Raw genomic sequence first — 24978 nt, forward strand, 5'->3', positions numbered from 1 at the left:
TAATGTTGGTAATTTAAATTTTTCTTTACTTAGAACAACACTAAATTGCAAATAGAAAAAAATAATGAGTTGAGAGGGAGACTACAGAAGAAAGGAAATCAAAACCAAATTAGTTAGTTAATTCCTTTCCTCATATTTTTCCTAGGTTGGAGTAGTTGGTCTATCTCACTGCAGTTTCATTAATGGACTAACTTCATTTACTCCTTAGATGATGGAGTGTGAGGGGGTGGGGAGGTATATGGGGACCTCATATTTTTTAATGTAACATTAAAAAATAATAATAATAATGAAACAACAGCAAAAACTTTCTCAGTCCTAAATAAAAGCTGAGAGGTAAAGATTAAGCTTTTGTTGAGGTGAAAAAACAGAGAGGGTATTTTCACTTCTCAACAACAGATGGCGCTATAGCTAAGCAAATGGAGAGCCATGTTCCTCGTCAGAGAAATTCTGTCGTAAACTATGTTTGGAAGCAAAGCTATAAACAGCATATGGAAAACAATGAATATTTTAATGAAGTGTTAATAACTGCATATTGAATCCTTGTCTTCCACCCAACTCACAACAGTGTTATGACAGCTAATTAATAAGTGATTGCAAAGGAAATGATTAATTATTTACAGTAATAATGAGAATAGCTTACATGCTTGTAATCATAAAATGGTTTTCAAAAGCCGATGGATGCAAAGCAAGTTATTATTCTCTTGTTACAGGAATATTGTGCTGCTTATTTGGGAATGATTTCTATGATCATTCCACATTTGTTTGGGTTTATTAAACAGGCACCATCATGCATTTGTTCCATCAAGTTGCATTTCATCATGGAATATAAAATCAGGTATGTGTATTTTTTTAAGGATTCCTTGTCAGGCTTATTTGAAATTATGTACATAGGGTGAGCGTGTGGGGGAACTTTCTGGAAAGATATCAACCATAGTACAAACCAAAACAAAACCCTGAACCCGAAGAATAGAGTCTGCCCCTAGAGTCTCTGCCTCTAGCATCAGAGCCTCATATATAAAAACAAAACTAAAAAGCAAGTGGATAATCCCAAACTTCTCCTCCTCCTCCTTCTCATTCCATATTTCAGATCTCTTTGAACTGCCTCATGTCTTCAGGATATAATGAAATCCCTTCCTCTGGAAGGCAGCCATGAAAGATATTTCAAGACCTTTACCTCTCCTCTCTGCTAGTAGCAGAGCGAATGCAGTTTACTTATTAGATGAATCACCATGGATACTGATACCTCAAGCCAAGTCTACCCCAGTGAGGGGAATTGGAGAATTGAGGCAATTATCCTCATAATTTAAATAAACAGAGTCCCCCCTCATTTTTGTTTCGTTTACCTGTATTTTTCAGGCAATTGTCTAATTTTGGTTTTGAATGATTAGCGATAATAATTGGGATTTTGGCCCCAACTCTTTTACTCAAGTAGCTAGTGGAGCTGTGGACTCCTTGCTCTGAAGCACTTCGAGAACATGTGGATTCTGTCTTGTCATACAGTCCCAGGATTTCCACGTGGCATTTCAGGAAACAGTGGGAACAGCCCAGGTCTGGGATGGGGCATTCTTGGAGACTCAGCAACATTCAGGTCCGGAAATGGTTGCTTGGAGAGACCGGAGATTCTCATTAGGCAGAGACATGCATAACGCCATGCTCTTCCTGACGCCGTGGCCCCCAAGCTGCCCGGCGTGGCCCGCGTGCTTCTCTCATTGCTCCCGTCCAAGCCACGACCGGTTCTAGCACCTCCAAATGGGATTTTACCACTGGTCCTGGCTGTGCCTCCTAACCTAGTCTTTCTTCTCAGGCCCGGTCCCATGGTTTACAGCGTGAATTCCTCTGTCTTACAAGCCCCGACGTAATACTGATGAGCCTCCTAGGGAGATAAAGGGGCTTCATAAGTATAAGGCATGGCTGTTGTTTCCAAGGAGTAAGGCGTCATAGGATTGCTATTTAATATTCATATTCAATATCTTAATTCATATTCAATTGTCTTCCAGCCACCATCAATGGCTTTTGGTTCAAAGAGAACCCTAGTGATGGTAACTCTTACGGCGTGATCTACACTTCTTTGCATACAGTGCATTTTCAAAGACTGACTCAGCTGTTAGCTGTTGCCACTGTCTGGGATGCATTTTGCTCTGTGTGACTCAGCATTCAGGCTTTCTATGACTCCCTCATCTCCCGTTTCTTCCCACAGCTCACCAGCAGGAGGTAGCTATGTGCATGTTCCGAGGTTGAGCATCTGAATGGGATGGAAGGCTTCATGATGGACATGGCCATTGGCAGCTGGTGAGCCTGGATTTGAAACCCATTCTTTCACTTTCATGATGCATGACCTTGTGCATGCCTCTTACCTTCCCTGAACCTCAAGTTTAGCTCCAGTAAATCAGGTATAATGATAAGGATCTTGCAGGATGCTGATTAGAGCTAACTTCTATAAAGTACCTGGCATAACAGGAGTGTTTAATAATAGTAGCCATTATTAAAACTGCTCTCCAAGCAAGGAGAGCACAGATATTTTTATTCTCTTATTCTGATGCTTTATGCTCCTTCCTCCATCTCAACAGAATTTACCCATTGGTACTTATTTCCTGTAAGCATAATGTGAGCCCAATACTGTAGGAACAAAAAGGGCATGTGTTGTTTTAATGAACACTCTTGTTAAGAAAAGACAAAATGGATATGCCAGAAACAGTAATAATAATAACGCAAACAGAATTTTATTCTGTGTCATCTTTGTTGCTAAATGCTTTAGATACTTCATCTTTAAAATTTAATCACCAATACTCCCTCAAGTGAATACTACGATTATCAACCCTATTTTACAGAAGAGGAAAGTGAGATTCAGAGAAGTTGGGAGACCTGCCTGAGGTCACACCTAATCATGGCAGAACCAAGACTTAAATCAGTTCATCTGGCTCTAGAACCAGAACGCTTAGCCACTCTGCTTAACAGGTCCATATGGGCAGTGTTAAGAGGTACAAAGACCTGCCAGTTTTCAGGGAATGGACAGGCCATTGTAGGGTGGAGGCCACCTGGGAGGTTTTCTGGAGGGGGTGTTCATTTATCTGAGCCTCAGAAGGCCATCTTTAAAAGGAAATGGTTAACAGTAAAATCACAGGAATGTGGAAGTAGAGGTTCCCCATGAAACCGTATGCTCATCCTTTCCCTGCTTGGGTTTATGCCAGGGCCTGGAGCTTCCCAAGTATTTGAGTGCTGGTCGAGCTGTTCCTGCATTCTGTGATCCCATTTCTCTTACCTCAGTCATTGGACTTACTATTTAAAGAATCAAAGCATTTTTGTGTTGGGAGGGAGACCAGGAGTCCCAGTGTGAGTCCAGAGAGAGGATGGGAGTTGACCAAGGTCACCCAGCTGGACCCAAGAGAATTTGGCTGTCCCGACTTCCAGACTCATCCTCTTTCCACTTTGCCCCAGTGGACCCCCTGCCTTTCATGGGATTAGGGATGAAGGACAGGTTTTTCAGAAATCCTTCCAGCCACTGTTGAATACATTTCCTCACTGGGAATTTTCTTCTCTCTTACAGACTGCTGAGTAGCTACCAAAAGCCGTGATTGGGCAGTCTGCATCACCATCAAATTGCTGCTTGGTTGTCTCGTTTAGAACTAAACCCAATATGCTGGGGGGTGAGGAGGGCTTTCTCCCACTGAGAGGTCATGTTTCCCCCCAAAACTGGCAGAGAAGGGTTAGGTTAGATTTTGAAGTTGGCCATGCACCCCTTCCTGCCACCCAGTCCATGGTGTGTTCAACAGGAGACTCTTTTGTTTTGAAATAATGTCTTATTTAAAACATGAATCCAGAGCCTGGTTGGACAAATGCATAAACAGGTATGGGATTTGGCGTGCCTTCCCCAAAGGGGCAGCTCTTTGCGTGCTGTCACTCAGACCCTGCAGAGTCATTTGATGCATTCACTGCATTTTATATTACTTAATGTGGCTTATGTATCTGCCAATAAATCTGCAATACAGGTCACAGAATATGTAGCTCAAGGAAATCCATAAAAGTAGTGGAGAGAGGCTTCACGAACTGCATCAGATTGCCAGAAGCTGAGGTCATTTCCTCTTGCTAAAAATGTGGAGCTTCATAAATTATTTTTATCACCTCCAGAGCCAAGCAAACAGTTTTGCACAGATGCCAAAGGGGTTTCATTGCTTTTTTTCCCTTCAAGCAGAAAACATTTTTTCTCAAGCCTTCTGCAAAATGATTGTGCTTATATACTTTTCCCCTAGCATTATTAACATCCTAGCATATTGCATGTAAATCAAAGAGCACAAACACAATTGCATCCAGTCAGGGACTTCAGTGAAAGCAACGCCAACCCCTGAGCTCCCAAGATGGCTCTGACCTTGGTTTAATTACTCCCCATGCTTGAGGGTTGACACTGTTTCCTTTAAAGACGTTTTTAAGATGTTAGGTATATAGAGACAGTAAAAGTGAGCAGCGAACATTCAGTGGAGAACTTTATAGAAAACACTACTGAATTAACTTACAGTACATTTGTTAAACATGAGCACCTCTAATAATGACATTTCATTTAACAATGCCCTTTGTCTTTTCAGTTCATCAGTTACCTATTTCAGTAATGAACTGCAGTCATACCATTCTGATTTTCTCCTAATGTAAAGGCTCAGCTCACTTCACTGCCAGTGAAGCATGATGCTATTATTCAGTTCCTGGCTTAGGAAAAAAGCTAGAGAATCTATCACAATTCTAATTGGCTAACAAATATTAAACCCTACGATTGCTAAGGGCACCCAGTGATTCTGTTTAGCTTTTGATGGGAATAAGTAAAATAAAGAAAGGGAAACGGTTCGGAATGATTAAAAAAAAAAAAAGGTTAGCATGTATACTTTATGAGCAGTAACCCAAGTATCCATCGGAAAAATATGAGCACACATTATATTTAATAGCTCAAATGTTATCTTAATTCTTTATCAACAATTCATGCAGATAGCTTAATACCAAATATTTTAGTTAGGATTAACAATCTGTGAAACGGAAGGTTTAGCAAATGAGAGATGGGATTTGTTCTACCTGCAGCTGCAAGAGGAGGCGAATGTAAGCGACTGGAAGGCTGGGTCGTGCATGAGACATTCTTTTTCTGCCAAGTAAATGCAGGCAGATTTGGAAAATATTATGTCTCTCGCTGCCCTGATTTATACTTCCCATGGAAGGTAATGAAGCCTGGGTCCAAACTTATTTTTGTCCCTCTTGCAAAGCTTTCCTGGGAATGAAAGATAGGTCTTTCTTTGCCTTATGTTCCTTTTTCTAAGCCACCCCCTCCCCTTTCGAACTCACCAAAACATCTCATTAGTAAAGGCAAGATTCAGCTCACCATGATCTTTCCCCAGCTGAAGCAAAGCTGCACAATTTACAATAGATCTTTGGAAAACTGCTTTTTACCGAGTGCTGCTGCATCTATAGATCTCTCTCAATTACCCACAGTAAATTTAGGCATTGTACAAGAGCAAATTTTACAGTCCATGAAGAGATGAAGTGAAATCTAGATGAAATTCATTGTGACAGATTCCCAGTTAGTGCTCTGATGTGTCTGTATTACAGAAGATAGACATTCTATTAGCATGGAGGCTCCCATAATGGACTGTGAATCATCTCAGGTAATAGAGATGCCAAGCGAATGACTGAAAAGCACTATTGAATTCCATTAGAGCTCTTTGTTTTTAAATCAGTCATTTCTTGTGAATAACCAACTCTCCACTTCTTGACCCCATCTCCAAGTGATAATTGTGGACTAATAGTACAATACATTAATCTGAGTTACTGTGCAATTAGCATTTCAATCGCAGGCTTATTTTGGTTTCCTAAAGGCAGAGTCCTGTGCCTTTGGAAGCAGGAGCTTATATTACAAATTTGCAGCTTCAGAAATGGGCTCTTCCATGATGCCATTTTTAGTTTCAGTGTTACCGGAATCGCTCCTCTGTCTTTCTGTACCCTGCGATTTTGGATCTTGACTTTGTGACTTCCTATCCTTTTTCCTCCCCCACCAGGCCAGACAGCCAAGGCAAAATAATTACCACAAGGATGAGTCTATAAGGAAACCATTTGAAATGAGCCAGGTCAGCAAGTCTTTTTTTTTTTTTAAAAAAAAAAAAACAAACCTTAAATGAGTAGTCAGTCATTACCCAAATAAATAAAGAACATCACATTCTATTGCATAAACAGCCCCACCTAATCTATCAATCAAATATGATTGATCAGACTTAGTAATTACTTGGATAATTAATACAGGGCTTAGTTTTATGTAGTCCTGTGAAGCTTCCGCGGAATGCCTGCATAATTACCATTTGTATGGTAGATCGAGTTATATGAATTATTCTATTCAATTATAATATATACACAGAGCACTTAGAATAGACAGCACACATTTCTTAATTCATGGCATTTGATACAAGTGCAGGAGCTTGTCATAAGGCAAAGCTTTATTGGGCCTGAAGCTCTGAAGTTAACATGTATGCATTAAAAAAAAAAAAAAAAAGGAAACGTCTTCTGGTGTCTAGTGTTTTCAACCGGGTTTCTAAGGCAGGCGGGAGGTAATTCTGAAAGGGGGCAATTGCACTGAGCAGCAACCTGGGTTGAGCCATTTCAGTAGTCTCCCATAAATCCCCGGGGACAACATTAAAAAGAGTCGACCTTACATCTTCTGTCTACGATCATCTATTTTCACATTAGGAGGAACAACATTATCCTCATCCGCTGGAGGATCCGAGACGAGCGCCTCAACGCGAGGCTCTCTCCTTAATGTTGTAATGACAGGTGTAAGATTAACTTTGTTAGGTGTCTAGCCACTCATGCAAACTAAATTAAATTAATGGAACAAATTTCTCTCATAATTAAGATAAAAATTCATGTCAGCTGTAACCTTGCTGTACACTAATTATATACAAATGATTTATCATCTGCTTCGCCCAGAATATTAATCCTTACCTCATTGATAACTGCAGCCAGTGTTAAGAGATGAGAGTTGATTAACTATGACAGATTGGGCAACCAGAGCCCTCAGTGCCGCAGTACCAGTGAAACCAACAACACTCAAGCAGCTCTCCGTGTTTAAAATGCATTCCCATGGAAACAGATGCATGCTTAATGAAGGATGCTGAGATTATTTTCAATAATGACTGATATTGGAACAGTGGGCAGAGCTGATCAATAACAATTAACCACTTAGTCTGCTAAAGACATGGTTAGAGAAAGCAGGTTATTTACACATTAGTAGAACCTTATTCGGAGACGAGGATTCCGTAATGTCTCTATGCAGGGACGGGTTTGCTTTTTCCCTGCCGGGAGGGGTTCCGTGGTGGAGCAATGGTGATGTGCCAAGCGCACTCCTGTCGGCTCGGAGCGCCTGCTGATGAAATGAGTGATTGATGTTGCCAGCGGTTCTTTGGATGCTCTCAAGATAGCTGCCAAATGTATCAAGGAAAGTCCAAAGGCGACTGTGACCATGAAACTAATATTGCTTTGTAGGGATTTGGTTTGGTGGAAAACTTTACTGCCAAGGCGTAACTCAATTGTACGGAAAGTTCTTTTGATCTTTCATTGTGTGCTCTTTTATTTAATTTTAAAGAGTCCAAGTCGAGTTGGGCGGATATTTAAGGATCCTGTCAGACTGCCTGGAAAGGGTTTTAATAACATAAATTTAATAATAGATATGACTTTGAAAGCTATTTGGAAATTTGCACTTTTATTTTGTATTAATTTGAATCACCCCAGGAGTCGAGAGCTTGTAATGCTAATTACTAATATCGATTCCCAGAATCCCTGCCCTGACAGTCAGCTTGGAGAAATCCCAACTCCCTGGGCCGAAAAGTGTTAATAAAAAGTGATTAGCTACTTAGGCCAAGTCATATTATAATAATGCATTATATTTCCCTTGAATGGGTTATGTGCATTCTCATTTCTCCGAATGAAGAAAATGGTTAAGGGAGATGAAGTTCAGGCATTTTAGCTGGCATGGCTCCTGAAAGAATCAAGGCTTAAAAAATAATAGAAGAATGCTTTTTTAAGACTCTACACTGCTTAGAGTTCAAGATTCTCGATCTGAAAATGCAAAAATGCATAGTGACCAGTTGAGGTCATCTATGTGTTCCCCTCCACAGACTTGGGTGGGAACTGACCCAGCAGCGATGCCAACTCTCACACCCTACCTGTGTGTCACAAGTTTCAAGGTAGGTAGAGAACATAGCATTTTCATCCGTTAGCCCGGTGGGGTGGACGGTCACCACTGCAGCGGTCAGTCACAGGGGGTCGCTGGCTGGGGCTCCCGCAGCTGCCGAGGACCTGGGAACAGCGTGTATGTATGACTGAACAAAACTGGATCCGCAACACCCCGAGTCAAGCGCAGCAGGCGAGAGAAAGGCTGACACATTTCTATCACTAGGGTAACCAGAACGTCAAACTCTTGAATGATATTGGGTGATCTCAGCTCTGTTTTATGATCTCAGTAAATAAATCTAGAGGTGATAAACAACCATAAATGCCAGTAAAAAATGTTCCATAAAATTCCAGTCTTAAATATATTCTCATGGATCCCTCCCGTACTACTGCCCCCAAAACAAAGCTTTGGCTAAATCTCTAGGTGGAAATAATGTTACATTTAATCCAAAGCCAGAGATTAGAATAATATTATATTTCCTAGCTGTGGGGTTGAAGTGTCAAAAGGAAATAAAATAACATTCTCCCGGGATGTGCTCATTAGCTTATTTAGATGATCTTATTAGGGTATCTGAAACACCCATGCTCTTACCCCAACGCTGTGGACTTCAAATTCTTACTACAACTCTAACAGCGCCACTCCACATCCTGGCTAGAAATGCAGTCGAGGCAATTACCCTTTCCATACTGTCTGAACAACACAATTATTGGGAAGATAATAAGATTATCCAGGCTTTTGCTTCTTAAAATTATACTGAGGAGCCACCAACCAAGTGCTGTTTTTTACACATTCATCTTTAAAACAAATAAGAGAACTAAAATGTGCCGCTAAGCTAATGAGGACCGTGAGACAGAGCCACAGATACATTTTCTCACTTGCCTAATGAGCAAAGTGACAGTCAGTGAAACAGTTCACACTTGAGTAATTCTCCAGCCATCAGCAACCGCGCGGGGGCCCCTCCTGCCAGGGCACCGGGATGGGGGCGGCTGAGACGGGAGTTGGAATGAATAGACCCTGGTCCTGCTGGCCAGAATAAGTTATCACAAAGAGAGAGGTCTTGGGGTGCACTTCCCCTAGGAAATATAAACAACAACAAGATGTGTCCATTGAAGGCATCCCCCACTGTACAATTAGCATTAAATTAAAACAATGGGAAAAAGAATCACCCGGACCTCATCTGGCCAGCTGCCCCAAGGGCCTGGGGGGGGGAGGGCTTGAAATGGGTAAGGTAATGGCCCTCCCCATCAGAATCTGTACACCCATCGCTTTTTAAGGGTGCCCCCTCCTCTGGACCTCACTGTCACAGTGGCTTCCATTTCCCGGGAAGATGAATGGTTAGTGCAGTCAGGCAATGGGGGTGAGGGTGGGGAATAATTAAAAATAATGTTTTTACAGAAGACTTTCAGGGGCCAGCACGAGGGCTCCTGGAGGGTGGGGGGGCATCTTGAAAATCCACTCCTTGTCCTGTTGGATTGTTGGGAGGAAGGGAATAAAACCCAGCTCCGACTATATGCTAGCCCGTTTTATCCTTATTTATCCTCACACTGGCGCCGGGAGTGGGCTCTGTGCGATTTTAGCCATTTCAGAAGGGAACAAGCTGAAGCCCCTGGACTGCTGAGCGATTGCCCACGCTCCCACGGCCAGTCAAGGAAGCGCTGAAATTCACATTTCCTCCACCTGGCTCCAAAGCGCAGGCTCTTTCCGCTCAAACCCCGCCGCTCCCCTTGCAGCGAGGCTGAGGAAGGAGAAGGTGAGGAGAACTCACCGCAAGGCCAGCGCAAGGCCAGTGGGAGAAACGCTGGGGAGCGCGTTGTTCTTTGAAGCCATTGAAACTTTGTGTCCAGAAAAACCATTCTTGTGGCTCTGGACTTGAGACCTATGAGGCTTTCATTTAAATTGTTTGCCTTGACGGCATGAAGGCAGTAGTGCAGTTACTATCATCCCCATTTTATGGAGGGTGGAACAGAGGACCCGAGAGTCTGGGCACTGAGCACAGGGCACGCAGGCTGGGCCTGGGGAAACCACGATGGAGCTAGGGTGCTCCAGGCTCCTCCGTGCAGAAGGTCTGCAGGGAGGAGAGTTTGGAGGGTGCTAGACGATGGTTTGCTGATATTCTAGGAGTGCCTGAACATGCTCCAGCAAGTTAGCAAGCAAGTTAGAGGAAATAAACAGTGCTGTTTATTTGCTGATATTCTAGGAGTGCCTGAAGATGCTACAGCAAGTTAGCAAGCAAGTTAGAGGAAATAAACAGTGCTGTTTATTTGCTGATATTCTAGGAGTGCCTAAAGATGCTACTGCATGATAGAAACAAGCAAGTTAGAGGAAATAAACAACGCTGTTTATTTCTCTCCAGAGCCCTGTGCTGAAGACTTTCTGTGGCTTTTCTTTTTGTTTGTTGTTGAACATTATTGATAAGGAAGCAGTTTACTCTTTCAACTGGGTTAGGGTTAGGGAAAACTGTATAGAAAGAGCTACACCACATTTGCAGCCACAGACCTAATCAGTCTCGATTGGTTAAAAGGAATGAAGACAAGAAAAAGAGTAAAACGAAGGAGGGGATGGTTTGGATCCTACAACAATAACAGTCACCAGGAATTGGTGCCTGCTATGGGCCAGATGAAATATTTGCATTATCTCTAAGTGTCACCACAACGCGATCATGCCGGGGTGGGCACTGTTCTTATTCCCATTTTATTAACACAGTGGGGCTGTCTCTTGCCCACCACCATCCCCCCTGTTTTATTCCTGGCCTGGGCAAGTTGGTGTGACACAAGGCCAAAGGTCAACCAGTGGCTCTCAGCATACCCAGACTCCAGTAGGTTCAGTCTTCAGCCCTTGGTTTTGACGTCACTTCTACCCCATGTGCTATGACTTAACGCCTGTTTAAAATATTTAGGCCTTTCTTTACCTTTTAATTTTTATGTTAGGGCTTTAATGGCCGCAGTATCACAAAGAGCCCGTCCAACACGTGCCAGCACTCCATCTTTTAGAGGTTCTTTACTTTATTCAAATTACTAATCATTTAAAGCATCACTAAAAGCCTTTCTCCCTCGCTCCCCATGCATGCTTAACCTAATTAACTATAAATGAGGAAAATGCTACCCACATTAAAAGAAAATGTTAACCTATAAATTATCCCACTCTTACTGGTGAGGCTAAGAGCTCCTTTAGAAAGCACAGCCGTGGGGTTGGAGTCTCAGCGTCTGCGCACCCACCCCTCTCCCCCACCAGAATGGGCCATATAATCTTCAGTAGATGGTGGATCCCTTTTTCTGCTTTTATTATGGTAATTTATATTCTTTCTCAAATTGCCCTTTTGTCTGTTGGCTTAAATACTCTCAAAATAAAACAGGAAGCCTCTAAAGTGCCCTAGGAGCCCATGGAGTAGAAAACTAACAAGTGGCCTCTTGAACCTGTCCTTCAGTGTGGGAAACCCCAATCCTCACCCCCCCCCTCACAGACCCCGCCTTATGAAGCCACTTGGAATCTCCGAGATCCTCAATCTACAGAACCCCAAATATTCTCTCTCCCCCTGACCCCACTCCCTACCCCATCTCTTGCCCCCATCCACCAATGGATAAAGTCTCCTGAAAACTCTTGTTAGAAAGAGTACCCATTGGCACATTAATCTGAAAACCCAGGATTAATTTATCGAATTACCCCAGATTTGGCCTCTGGGAGCTTTAGGGTGAGGTCTCTGGCAGAGCCAGGTAGTGAACAGGAAATGTGTTGCTATGGGGCCAGAGGAGAAGCTGAGAAGGTAGAGCATGCCCAGGGGAAGCTATGGGGGAACACCCAGACCCCAGCCTGGAGGTCAAGGGCCACTGCTTAAGGGACGAGGACAAGGGGCAGCAGTGCCCCAAACAGATTCCCCTGCCCTTCAGCTTTGCTCATGGTGGTCTCTGCTTCCAATACATGTGATGCACTAGGGCAGATGATTCTGAGGTTGTAACAACTAGGCAAACGCAACCGACAATACCTGACTCTTTCCTCCTCTCTGATGCCCTCACTCCTGTTAACCTTTGTGGTTTCGTGAGAAACGCCAGTTCATTCCTGTAGCCCTGGAGGCGCCTCTGGTCGTTGGCAGTATTAGTAGGAGGCTCCTGCCCGCTCCAGCCTTGCTCTGGATGCGACTCTTCATTCCTACCCTGGGCTCTGGGGGGGGGGGGGCGGGGAGTGGCGGCTGTGACCAGGCCCCTGGGGGCTGCTCAGTGCAGGCAGGCTGAGCACCCACATGTGCCGTCAATTCTTGATTATCCACATCAATGGTCTGTGACCCAGGCTGGGCAATTCCAAATAACTGACAATCCGAAAGGCATTTCTCTTTGGCTTTGGGCTATGCTCTGGATTTTTCCAGCTACAGATTCCCTTCTCCCTCTTAGGCATTTCTCGGTAGGATATTAAGGATCATTTATGTTCCTTTAGCTGGGCACTTGGTCTGAAAAATGGCTTGAAGTCAGCTTCAGATGGAAAATTTGCCTACTCCATAGACAAATGATTCCCTTGCAGGCAGTTGAATTTGACAGTATCATATATTGCATAAAGAATCATCTGTCCAGGCTAGTGTTGTTAATTTGTTCGTTCATTCACCCGTCCGACACTCATTTATTGAGCTCCTACTGTGTTTCAGGCACTGTTCTGTGAATTAGGGCTGAAGAGATGAACGATTGAGTCCCAGGTCGTGAGGGGCTTACCTTCTAGTGGGGCTTTAGTGGAATAGATTTTAGTATCTCTCTCTTGACCTGTGTGTACTTACTGGGCCCATTCATTTTCAGCTTAGCTCCTCTCTAGCTCCTTTCATTTGAGGTGTTTCAATATTTCGGGAGAAGAGCTCTAGGTAATTGCTGGGGCCTTCCAGAGTTGGAAAGAACCTACTTACCATTTTGTTTTTCTTTTTATCAGATCTTTTTTTTTTGAATAATAAACTTTAGTTTTAGAGCAGTTTAGGTTTTCAGAAAAATTGTGCAGAAAGTACAGAGAGTTCTCATATTACCCCCCACACACACACTCCATCCCCCCCCCCGCCACATGCACACTCATAGTTTCCCTATTATTAATAACTTGTGTGGTACATGTGTTATAATTGATGAGCTCATGTTATTATGTTATTATTAAGGCAAGTGCTTGGTTTACATTAGGGTTCACCCTTTGGGTATATAGTTCTATGGGTTTTGGCAAATGGGTAATGTCATGTATCCACCATTGCAGTATCGTACAGAATAGTTACCCAGTTCTACAAATGCCCTGTGCATCACCTACTCATCTCTTCCTCCCCCTACTCCACCTCCAGCCTGTGGTAACCACTGATCTTTTTATTGTCATAGCTTGGACTTTTCCAGAATGTCATACAGTTGGAATCATATAGTATGTAGCCTTTTCAGACTGGCTTCTTTCACTTTGCAATATATATTGAGGGTTCTCCCATGTTTTTTCAAGCTTGACAGCTCATTTCTTTTTACTGCTGAATAAATTCCATTGCACGGATGTACCCCAGTTTGGTTTTGCATTCACCTATGGAAGGCACCTTGGTCTGCTTCCAGTTTTGAGGATGCAGATGTACTAAACACCGGAGAGAGGCCAAAACATGGGGGCTGGAATGTGGTAGATTACATTTTACGTTACAGTTACATCGCATTTTAATGAATTCATACTTCGGCATTCTAAAAGTAGAGTGATTTCATATCTTTTGGAGAAAAGTTCAAAGTTCTAAACTTCAGGGCCTTTATGAACATGTGACTTGGTTCCTCCCCCTTCCATCCCGCGCTTGCTGCCAGGAGAGGGCCCTGTTGTGGGGAGGGAGGTCTAAATGGTGGCTGAGTGGGAAGTCATTTTAGTGCTCAGAGGAACCTCTGCAAACATGAAGCACAGCGGCCCATGGCTCTGTGCCCTGGGATCATAAGGAATAGTTCTTGGCAAGGCAGACACCTTGTGAGCACCTCCACTCAAAGGCGTCCTATCAAGGTTTCCAGAGTCGACCTGTTCTCCTGGCATCAGAAGGACCCCAAAGGAGTGCCCAGCCTGAGAGCTACCACCCTGTCGAGCTGTTCTTTCCCAGGTCACCCCCCCACACACTAATACTGATCCTCAGCGCTCCTCCTGAAATGCCTTGGAGGACAAGGAACCTCAACAATGTGAAAATGGGGGCTCAGGGTCAGACGTTGCCACTCACCGCATGTTTTCATGTTTGTGAATGTAAAACCGTAGAGAGCTCTAAAACTATTTTGATGACATCTCAGCCTATTTAAATTAGCTGTGACGGGTGCTGTATAAGTGATTTTTATCTTAACCCCCATTGCTTATTAACAACTTTGCAGGGTTTCCCTACTGGAAAGGTTTAGTAAGATGTTTGTAAATAGGTTTTGCAGACAATATGCACACTAGGAGCATTTCCTCCCTAAGCCATGCCCTCCACCTGAATGTTCAACGTTGAGTAGTGTTGTAACTCAGAATTACTGACCTCCAAGCCTGGGTTCCCTGAGATGGGGCACCCTTGGACTACTTGCATGGCTCATCTGGGTATCTAAAATATCTGTCTGGTGACCAGGTTGATAGTCTGACCATCAGGAGTGTGGAAATGATTGGCAAGGCCCTACCCTTGTCCTTGTTTCTGCTCAGCTCGGTCCTGGGCTTCCTGGCAGACGCAGGGACCCCTTTCTATCCTGGGCATGTTTTCACTTTCCATCAGAGTTCCCAAAGTTTCATAGCAAAAACCTCTTCTCCTCCTTGGCCTTCTATTTTATTCTTTTTTTTCCCCCTATTCCTAATACCTAGTTCTTTCTCTCCTTCCCACCCCCTCCCCCCAGTTATTTCCAGCAAGAGTGACTTGCAAGTCGCACCAACTGAAACCGAAATTTTTGTGGTTGCTAAACAGGCATTCAGAAGCCAGACCTTTAATCTATTTCCCACAGGAGAACTTGTGGTTCTTGCACAATGGTGTGTGTGTGTGGGTGAGTGAGTGCAGGTTTGTAGGTCAAACAGTGAGGACTGGAGGTTGGAAGTCACAGGAAGCCCAAGAGCAATGGACTTCCGGCTGTGGTTGTGGAGAAGCAACAGGTGCGAGAAGGTCCCATTGTTCAGCAAGTGGGGAGGGATAAAGTTAGCGCAACCTTTTGTAGAGGTAAAGCCAGGGTCATTTTATAAAAATGGGATGATTTGCTGTGCTTTGATGTCACAACTCATGATTTCAATGAGATAACACTCAGCAAGCATTTATTATGTGCCAGGCACTGGGTAAGTACTTTACGTAAATGGATCTCCCTCAATGCCAACCATGCTTCTTTCAACAGGACCTTTAATAACTTCTCTTTTACACAGAGAGGAAGCAGAGAAGCTAAGAATTGAACTTTGGTCTGTAAGACTCAGGAGTATGAGTGCTTGAGCAATATACTCTAATGGCACAAAACTCGGGCTTAGCAGTTGTTCTCAGAGCAGTGAGGGATGGCTGTTGTCAATCCCTGCTCCTTAAGTCTCACCATGGGGAAAAGGCAACCAGGATTCACATGACAGTCTGTTCCAAGCATATATTGTTGGGTAACAAACTGTCCTAAAACTTACCATTTTATAGCAGGTCTTGATTGTGTGACTCAGGAATTTAGGCAGGGTTCAGCAGGGCAATACTGCCCCAAGAGTGTTCCAAGATTTACTAAGTAGAAGTTTCCAGTTTCTTGAGTCCTGGGCCAAGAATTGAAGCAGTAGTTCTTGCATGGTATTCTCAAGCTTATTGGAAGGGGAGTTTACTCCCACTGTGTCTACTCCTGTGCGTTCCATTTATCCCCTACCACCAGGATCCTGCCTCACCAGTCCTCCGAAAGTCCCCTCCATGGGGCCACCAAGGACATCCTCATTATCAAATTCAAAGAGCCTTTTTTTTCCTATCCATATTTTATGTACCCTCTCTGGAATAGCTGACTTTGCCAACTACTTCTTTCTTGAAACTCTCCTCTCCTGGTTGTATGCATTAACTCCTTCCTTTTCAATGTTGGCATACCTCAGGATACAGTATTTTGCCCTCATGCCTTTCTTATAATTTAAAATTTTGAAATTTTTATTTTTAAAGAAGCTTTAGATTGCATAAACATTACACAAAAAATATAAGGGATTCCCATATGCCCCCCTCCCTCCCCATCTCACCCTTTCCCATGTTAAGAACAGCCTTCGTTAGTGTGGTAGATTTGTTACAATTGATGAACACATATTGAAGCATTGCTAGTAGCTATGGACTACAGGAATTTACACTGTGTCCCTCACAATTTTGTAAGTCATGACAAAATATACAATGTCGTCCCTTTCTTATATACCAGTGGTTCTCAACGGAGGATGACTGTGCTCCCCTGGAGGCATTGTTGGTTGTCACAGCTGGTGCTGGAGATGGTACTGGCACCAAATGGGTGGAAGCTAAGGGTGCTGCTAAAGATCCTACTATGCACAGGACAGCCCCCTCCCCTCATGACCAAGAATTAGCAGGTCCAAAATGCCAGTAGGGCTGAGGCTGAGAAACCCTGTTGTAGTTTAGAAAGAGAGCACTGGAGAGAGGGCACATCTTAGCAAAGAGGAATGACTAACTAATGACAGACTTCAGGTCTTCCTTGGGGAGTCGTCTCTGAAAAGGGATTCCTTCTTGGGAAATAACATGGTATAATGCAAAGTCAAGGGCGCTGTGGTCATCGGATCTGGGCTCAAATCCTAGCTCTCCTAAAGCAGAGATCATAATTTCTACTTCATGGATTGTCTTGATGACTAACTCAGGTAATGTATATAAAGTACCCAATGTACTGTAGGTTTATAAATGCTAGCCCTTCCCTCCAAGTCACACGGCATAACAGATATTCATCTCTGGGCTTAGTACACTATTTCACAATCACGAGAGTGCCTGGTACATAGTAAGAGCTGAATAAATATTTGCAGGATGAAGTATGAATACGTCTCTCTCTATTTCAGGGGCTGGCTGATATGAGTGCTCTCTAGTTAGAGGTGGTTTTCGTTCTTTTGTCCTTGTTAGAGGCTAGTTTCATAACTCTTACTGTATTGTTGCTTAGGCTCATCAGTGTAATAACCAGCAAGGTTTACGAAACTGGGGTATTGGCTTGGCACTCAGCCTTCTAATTACAGGGCACAAGACTCCCTATACTATAACGCAGAATACACCGGCAGCCTTGTTTTCCCGTGGTGGCAGCATAACATAGCAGAGGGTAATGGATAAATTCAGAGGCCAATACCAACCATAAAAGAAGAGGTTTACATATTTTGGGGGGCCCTCACCCTGTACATTTTGGTGCTGGTGAAGAGGTGCTCAGCCTAACTTATTTTTAAGGATTTATTTTATTTATTTCTCCCCACCCCCTTGCTGTTTTTCACGTGCTGTGTCTGTTCGTCTTCCTTGTTTCTTTAGGAGGCATCGGGAACCTCTGCTTCCTGCTTTGACATTATGTTTGTTCTTCTTGTGTCTCTTGTTGCATCACCTTGTTGTGTCAACTTGCCACACCTGCCCATCATGCCAGCTCGCTGTCTTCTAGGAGGCACTGGGATCCAAACCAGTGACCTCCCATGTGGTAGTCAGGAGCCCAGTCACCTGAGCCATATCTGCTTCCCTCAGCCTAAGTTTTTTTTGAGATTCAAATAAAGAATCACTATCAAGACTTGGGATTTTATACCGTGTAATGCACTAATATTTAACATCTGTATCTCCCTGCCTCCCCGTCTCATTCTGATTCGCCAGGCACATGGTTGTCAAGGTGAACTTTTGGAGACACAAATCTCATCATGACACTTTCCTCTACTTTCCAGTAAATAAAGCATAAAAACGAAATTTCATAACATGACATGGGAACCCCCATGAAATCTGGCCTCCCCATCCCCTTCCATTCCTCCTTGAGACATCAGCTCAGCTTGCTGACTATGTCAAAGCCCCTGGCAGAGCTGAGTCTCCCTCCTCCACAGCTCTTGGCCCAGTTTTACAATTATTCACTTGTTAGTGTCATTATTTGATCAACACTGGTCTTTCTCTCATAAACCCTTTGCTCCATGAGAGTGGGAATGGTGTGCCTCCTAGTTTTCCATTGTATCCCCAGAGCCTGATACATAACAGCTGGTCAGTAAATACTTCTTAAATAAATGAATATTTCAGCAGAAGAGATGATATCATTGGTAGACATTGCTCCCTACCTTTTCATTTTAACTCCCTCCTTCAGCCTAGCACCCAACCAAAATGCTCTGTTGTCAAAATATATAGTCCCACTTCTAAACCAAGAAAGATGAGAGACAGAAATAGAACAAGATTACTGATGATGATGATGAGAGTAATGAACTAGATATTATGAATCTGTAATCAAATAATAGATTGATTACATATAGTTAAATCTTAGTTGATATTATTCACTGTGTGCCAAGTACCATGCTAGGAACTAGGATTGAAAGGCTGAACAAAACTAGACATCATTTCTTACATGCATTATCTTCAATAGGCTCACTGATTGGGTAAACTATTTTTCCCATTTCATAGATAAGAAAATTGTGGCACTGAAAGCTTACATAAAGGGCTCGAGATCATTAAGCCAATGAATTAGTAATAGAACAGGTATTTGAAGCTGGGAGTGACTCCAAAGCTATTGATCATTACGTGGTGTAATTTCAGAAGAAAAGAGACTAGCTTAGGCTAGTGCACCGGCTAAAGAAGGGATGTTAATTGACACATGCTGCAGATACCCATAGGACTGCAGGCACCCCCTATGAACGGAGCCTCACTGCTTCCCAGACACTATTCCTGTGCCTGCTGTACATCACCTTTAATCTTCAAAGCCGTCCAACAGTAGGTATCGTGAGCATCGTTTTTACAGGGGAATCAACAAAGGCTCAGGCTGAAGAGAAAGAGAAGAGGGCCAAGGCTGGTATGACACTTTCAGGGTAACTTTTAAATTGTATTTTAAAGGCAGGAAAACTTTTGAATTCAGACTTAATAAACCAAGAATTTGTAATATTGAGACACTGAATCATAAGCTTTACAACTGAAAAAGACCTGAGAGATCATCTCGCCTAAATCCTGTATGGGGCTTCTGAGTGAGTATAAAAATGGATAAATCTTCGATAGCATAAAGCTTTTATTTTATTCATGCATTGTTATGATTTATAGGCCAATCACTACTTGCCATTTTAAACGATCTGCTCAATCTAAATGAACTAGTCACCACTTCAATCCTAATTTATAACTACACCTGAAGGTAAGAACACTGCATCTTTTAATAAATATTTTGCCCTTGCAATATTTACTAATTCAGATAGGGGTTCATCCTCAGGGCTCCTCTTAATCAGGTGAATGGTGTTTTATTACCTGAAGAACTTTCAGGACCATAGGCACACACATTCCAGATACAAAAGCATATCCCCAATGTCAGACAACATCTTTCCTCCCTCCCTCCTTTCTTCCCTCTCTCTCTGCTTTTTCTCTCTTTTCTCCCTCTCCCTCCTCCTTCCTCTCTTTCTCCCTTTTGCGCTGTCTCTCTCTCTCTTAGCAAGTCCACCCCACTGTTGCACTCTATTGCCTTGAACAAGTGAGGATTGCTCATATTTTAAAACTTTTTGTCCTCTGGTCATCTGCAGGATCTAGGATGCTTCTAAATCCCCAGGTCATTCAAAAGGAACAACTTTGGGGGAGAAAAGATGACATTATTGGTGAAATTGAAGGCTCACCTGAATCTTCTTTCATGGGGGACCCCAACTCCCTAGGGGGAAATGCTTGCAAAGATCTCACTGGGAGCTCAGAGAAAAATATTATGTTCTAACCTTTTAAAAATTAATCCAGCTATTAGCAGGGATCCCCACTGTATTTCACTCAAGCCATAATCTGAAAGGTATGATGATTAAACCAAGACGAATGTGGTGTCATAAGCAAATGTCATGCCATAGATTTACCTACCAACAAGACACTGGCATGGTTCAGGTCAGGGGTTAATTAAAGACATTGAAAGGTCATTGTGTGATTAGGTGAAAGCAGAGTTTTAATAGGGCGTCAGTCCGACCCCCACTGACAGAAGATTTATGCCAGCGGCGATGACACCGCCACGAATCCTGCTGATAACAAGAGCCTCAATATTGGAGTGAACAGAATGATGAATGGAGCACATATCTGCTCACACTTCTCATTACAAGCTCTTTCACTCCTGGTGGCACTTAGCAGCATTTATTTACTGGGGTTTGAAGGTGCTGGACAGCAGGCCAGTATATCTCACACTTTTAAATGTAGACTTGCGATATAAAAATGAAACAAGAGATAAGATTAGGTCTTTGAATAATTGCACAGCTTTTCTTCCAAGATTCTATTCACTAGTACTAACATTATTTTTGCCCCCTAATGTTCTTCCAGGGTGTGAGCGGTTCAGGAAAATTAATTGTCTGAGGCAGAAGGTCAGAGGGAAAAAATTACTGATAAGAATTAAACATGCTATAAAAGAACACTTCAAACACCTTTTGTGCTCTGTACCCCTCAGAAGGTGAGCAGAAGATAATGGAAAGAAAAGGATATACACATTTGCCCCTATGCCATATTGAGACTTGCTTAAGTGCTGTTCTTATTTGGATTAGATTAGGGAAGGGATCTAGAGAGCCAGCCAAATAAAGGAATAAGTAAATAAGTAATTGAACAAACGAAAAATCTCGATGTATAGCTCAGCCGAAAGCAAATGCAAGAGAAACTAAAACCCTGATGAATAACGTTTACATTTCCAGAAAACTCCTTTTCAACATGTTATATATTTATCAAACCACTAGAGTGTAAATTCTGTGAATAAGTCCCATCATCTCTCAACCACTAGACACCATAAAAATTATAACTGCAGAAAATTGTTAGTATCATAAAAGGTTACTTTCTACAGATTCCAACATAGTTGCTGCTGCAATTTCACAATAGAGAAAAGAAAATCAGAATCCTTCTGCTTGGGCCACCAACCAGGGCCAGGCCAGGGGAAGAGCACATGGCACCTAAGCCCAAGGCAGTGCCAGCTTCGATACAGAAACAAAGCTGAGTCGGGGGCATGAAAGTGGTGGCGCTGGGGGAGAGTTCCGAGGACGTCTCCTTGCCCTTTTGCAGGTGTTTGCATTTGTGGGCAGAACAAATTGTGGCTTTGGGCTGGCTTTATGCAAATTAAGAATTCAGCCGGGCACACACAACCGCTTGGGTAATGAGAACGGAGATGAACTCGTGTCAACCACGTACACAACATTAGGCTCCAGGCTTTGGCACTGGGCAAACGGACGCTGCATTTTGAGGGGCTGATTTAACCCCACCTGAGTGCAGGGGAGTCGCTCACGATGAGGACTATTTCCTTGTTGGCTGTGGGAAAGAGGCTGCTTTCATCCCTTTTAGCTTAGGATTTTAACTTGCTCGGGCAGATAGTAGCCGGGAAGGTCTCCAGAACGGATGATAAGTTCTGGCAAGGAGCTTCTGGTCCTCTCCAGGCTGCTCGGCGGGAGGTTATATTTGTATAGGCTATCTCCAAGGTTAAACATCACTGAGCCCCCTGCCTGGGATGCTGGGTCTCAGGCCTCCCGGTCCGTCCAGATGCTCGAGGCTGGACTCGATTCTGAGTGGCCGTTAGGAGGGTCGGCCCGGCAGCTCTCAGAAACCTGTATTGATCAATTTTGGCCAGTTCACTCTGGCAGCCCTGCACGGAGCTGTAGGGCAGTGTGTTTTCTGTGCAACTACTTTGTGGGCAGTTGGAATGAGTGTATACTAGATGAGGAAAGCACTTAAGGTTACGCGATTTGTGTGTAGATGGGACAGTATTTCTTAGGCTACCAGGAAGAAATACATGGCTCTCCCTTCCGAGGTTTATTTTATTTTCAGAAAAAAATGGAAACAGACAGATGTAAATAGGCTGTGCCCACGTCCCATTTTCAATCAGAGACTGAAATGGTATGAGAATGAGACCAGAGGTGGGCACATTTTGCTGTGAGGGACAGGTAGGCTTGAGGGCTATATAGCCTCTTGCAGTTGCTGAACTCTACCATCATAGTATACAGCCTGCAAATGAATGGGTTATATTGCCAAGTGCCCATAAAATTATACTTATAAAAACAGACAGGGAGGGGATGTGGCTCAAGCAGTTGAGCTTCCACCGCCCAGCCCATGTGGGAGGTCCTTGGTTCCCGGTGCCTCCTAAAGAAAAAACAAACAGACAATGAGCAGACAATGACCAGAAACAAAGAGCAGACAAGGAGCGTAAACAACGAGTCTAAACTACCAGCAAACAGATGCAGGGGAACAAAACAACAACAAAAACCAGACAGCAGGCCAGATTTGGCTGGAGGACCATAACCCGCTGACCCTGAGGCTTTCCGAAAAATGAGGGAGTATTCTGGTGGGCAGAAAGGGAAGTCTTCATGCAGAACAGGGGCTTGAAGACTGCAGGAATGGGGTGGAAAGAAGATGTTCCAGGTGGGAGCACAGTGTGATATAAAAAGCTTACAACAGGGAGATGCTGAGTAGGGCTGAGTGAGAAAGGGGCGCTTCCACTTCTGATAGGCAACCACCAAGAGATTAAATGCTCAAGTAACATCCTGAGCTGTATATGCCTAAGACCACATTGCCACTTTCGGTCCTTTGCCCTTCCCTTGGTCTATTTTTCTAGCCTATCTCTTCCTGCAGGGTTGCACTACAGGCTACTGGGTACAGAGACTCCAGTCCACAGGAAGAAAAATGCAATTAGAGTCCTGTGAGTAGTTGATTCCATTGCAATGTTTCCCCCCATAGCGGTTTGATATTCATGGTGAATTCCAAAATGAAATATTGGATTATGTTTGTAAACTGGTCTTTTCCTGTGGGCATCTTAGAGTGTATTGGATTCAGAGGTTTTACTTTTACTTGATTAAATAATGATTAAGGCTTTGATTGGACCATGTCTGTAGGACGGGGACTCACAGAGAAACTTCACTACAGAGAAGGGAGGTTGGAGTTTTGAGCTGGAGCCCCAGGAAGTGAGCACACAGAGAAGCAGAGCAGCTGAGCCCAGAAAGAATCAAGCCCTGGGAGGAGAGGAACCCAGGAAGCCTGAACCCTCGCAGGCATCAGCAGCAATCTTGCTCCACCATGTGGCAACAGACTTTGGTGAGGGAAGTAACTTACGCTTTATGGCCTGGTAAACATCCTTTAGGAAAGCCAACAGATTTCTAGTATTTTGCATCAGCACCACTTTGACTGACTTATACACCCCCTATTCTTAAGAGGGAAGAGGGGCATGATAATCAGCGATGGAGATAGCTCTGAATGTCTGTGTTTCTGATGACAGCTTAAGCCAAAAGGGTCGTACTTCCTAAAATGCATGAATCAGAATGCTAGTCTTGCTAGAAGCTTCTGGAAAAAGACGGTTCTGTGGTGTAAGAATGTCTCCTCCTGGAGATTGATTGATGAGGTAATTAATTGGTAAATTAAAGGATGTAAGAAGGCCTGCTACAAAGAAATCCATTTAACTTGTTTAACCATGAATTTCCCAAACATTTGACCACAGAGCAGAACTTTTTTCCATGGAGCATCTATTAACTTCTCATGGAACCCATTTTGGAAAACTGTACTTTAGGGAGACAGATGTGGAAATGAAAATTCCTAACAATTACTAGTTGTGGGTTTAAGCTAACATGAGAGAAAACGAGGAGGGGATTTAAAAATTCGAATGGCTATTGAGGGATATAAGCAAAGAGTGGAATTTAGCCTTCTTGTTTACTGTAGCTTTAAAGCCCACCCCCATTCTCCCATGTGCCAAGAAATTGCAGGGCACCGGGACCCCTACAGTGCTGAGATAGGATGGCAAAAAATGGGGAGCAGAATAATATAACTTATATTCTTCTTTGTTGTTGTTGTTGATGATGGTGTTAGACATCTAGCTTTGTTTCCTTCTTCCATGTCCTTCTGGAATCTTTGTGTGACTGAATGCATGAAAATGATTGTCATCTTGAGTTGTTCTTGGCAGGCAGAACTGAGCTTAGAGGGAAAACAAATGTATGATTAGCAAGTACATAAACATCCCAGTCCAGGCCTAACTCCCCTCCTCTGTTGAGTGGAGGAAGAACTGTGCAGAAAAGTGAAGCAACCATGAATTCCTCTGAAATATCTGGGGGAATTCATGGGGAAATTTGCTGCAAACAAGTTAGGCATTGCAATCTAATTAAAATCCAGTCTCAAAGAGGCACAAGTTAAAATTTTACAGCATTTTCTTTTTATTCTTCTCTGTGCTACTGGGACATTCCAATTTTTTTCTTTTTTAAGATTTATTTATTTCTCCTTCCTGCCCCCCCCCCCGCCCCGACATCCTAATTTTTAAGTACTGTATTGCTATCTAGTATGATCAACTCATTGACTTGGGAAGTATTTATTAAGGAACTATTATATAACAGTTTCTAGCAAGTCAATGAAGAATACAACCGTCTTCATTGTCTTTGAGGGGTTAATAATTGAGATGGGGACAGAGACACAGAAGTCAAAATATGCAATCAAATGTTATATTTTGTGCCAACCAATTACAAATTGTCTTTTCAAAGTTAATGAAAATAAACAATTAATGTGCTTTCTTTGTTTTATTGGAGATATTAGAAATTAAGTATTCATAGCCCCTGACACCTATAATTTTTCTATGAAAATATGTATGACTGTGAGCAAAGGTGAACTCTGATGCTTATTAGATGTATCCCAAAGCCTTTTTAAATTGTTTGAATTTTTTAAAATGTGTCTACTCTGTGACCAAGAGACACTATCTCTGATAATGTACCAAAAACAGCAAACATTTATTCAGAACTTACTGCATGCC

Source organism: Dasypus novemcinctus, chromosome 7 (genome assembly GCF_030445035.2).
Source record: "Dasypus novemcinctus isolate mDasNov1 chromosome 7, mDasNov1.1.hap2, whole genome shotgun sequence".
Lineage (NCBI taxonomy): Eukaryota > Metazoa > Chordata > Mammalia > Cingulata > Dasypodidae > Dasypus > Dasypus novemcinctus.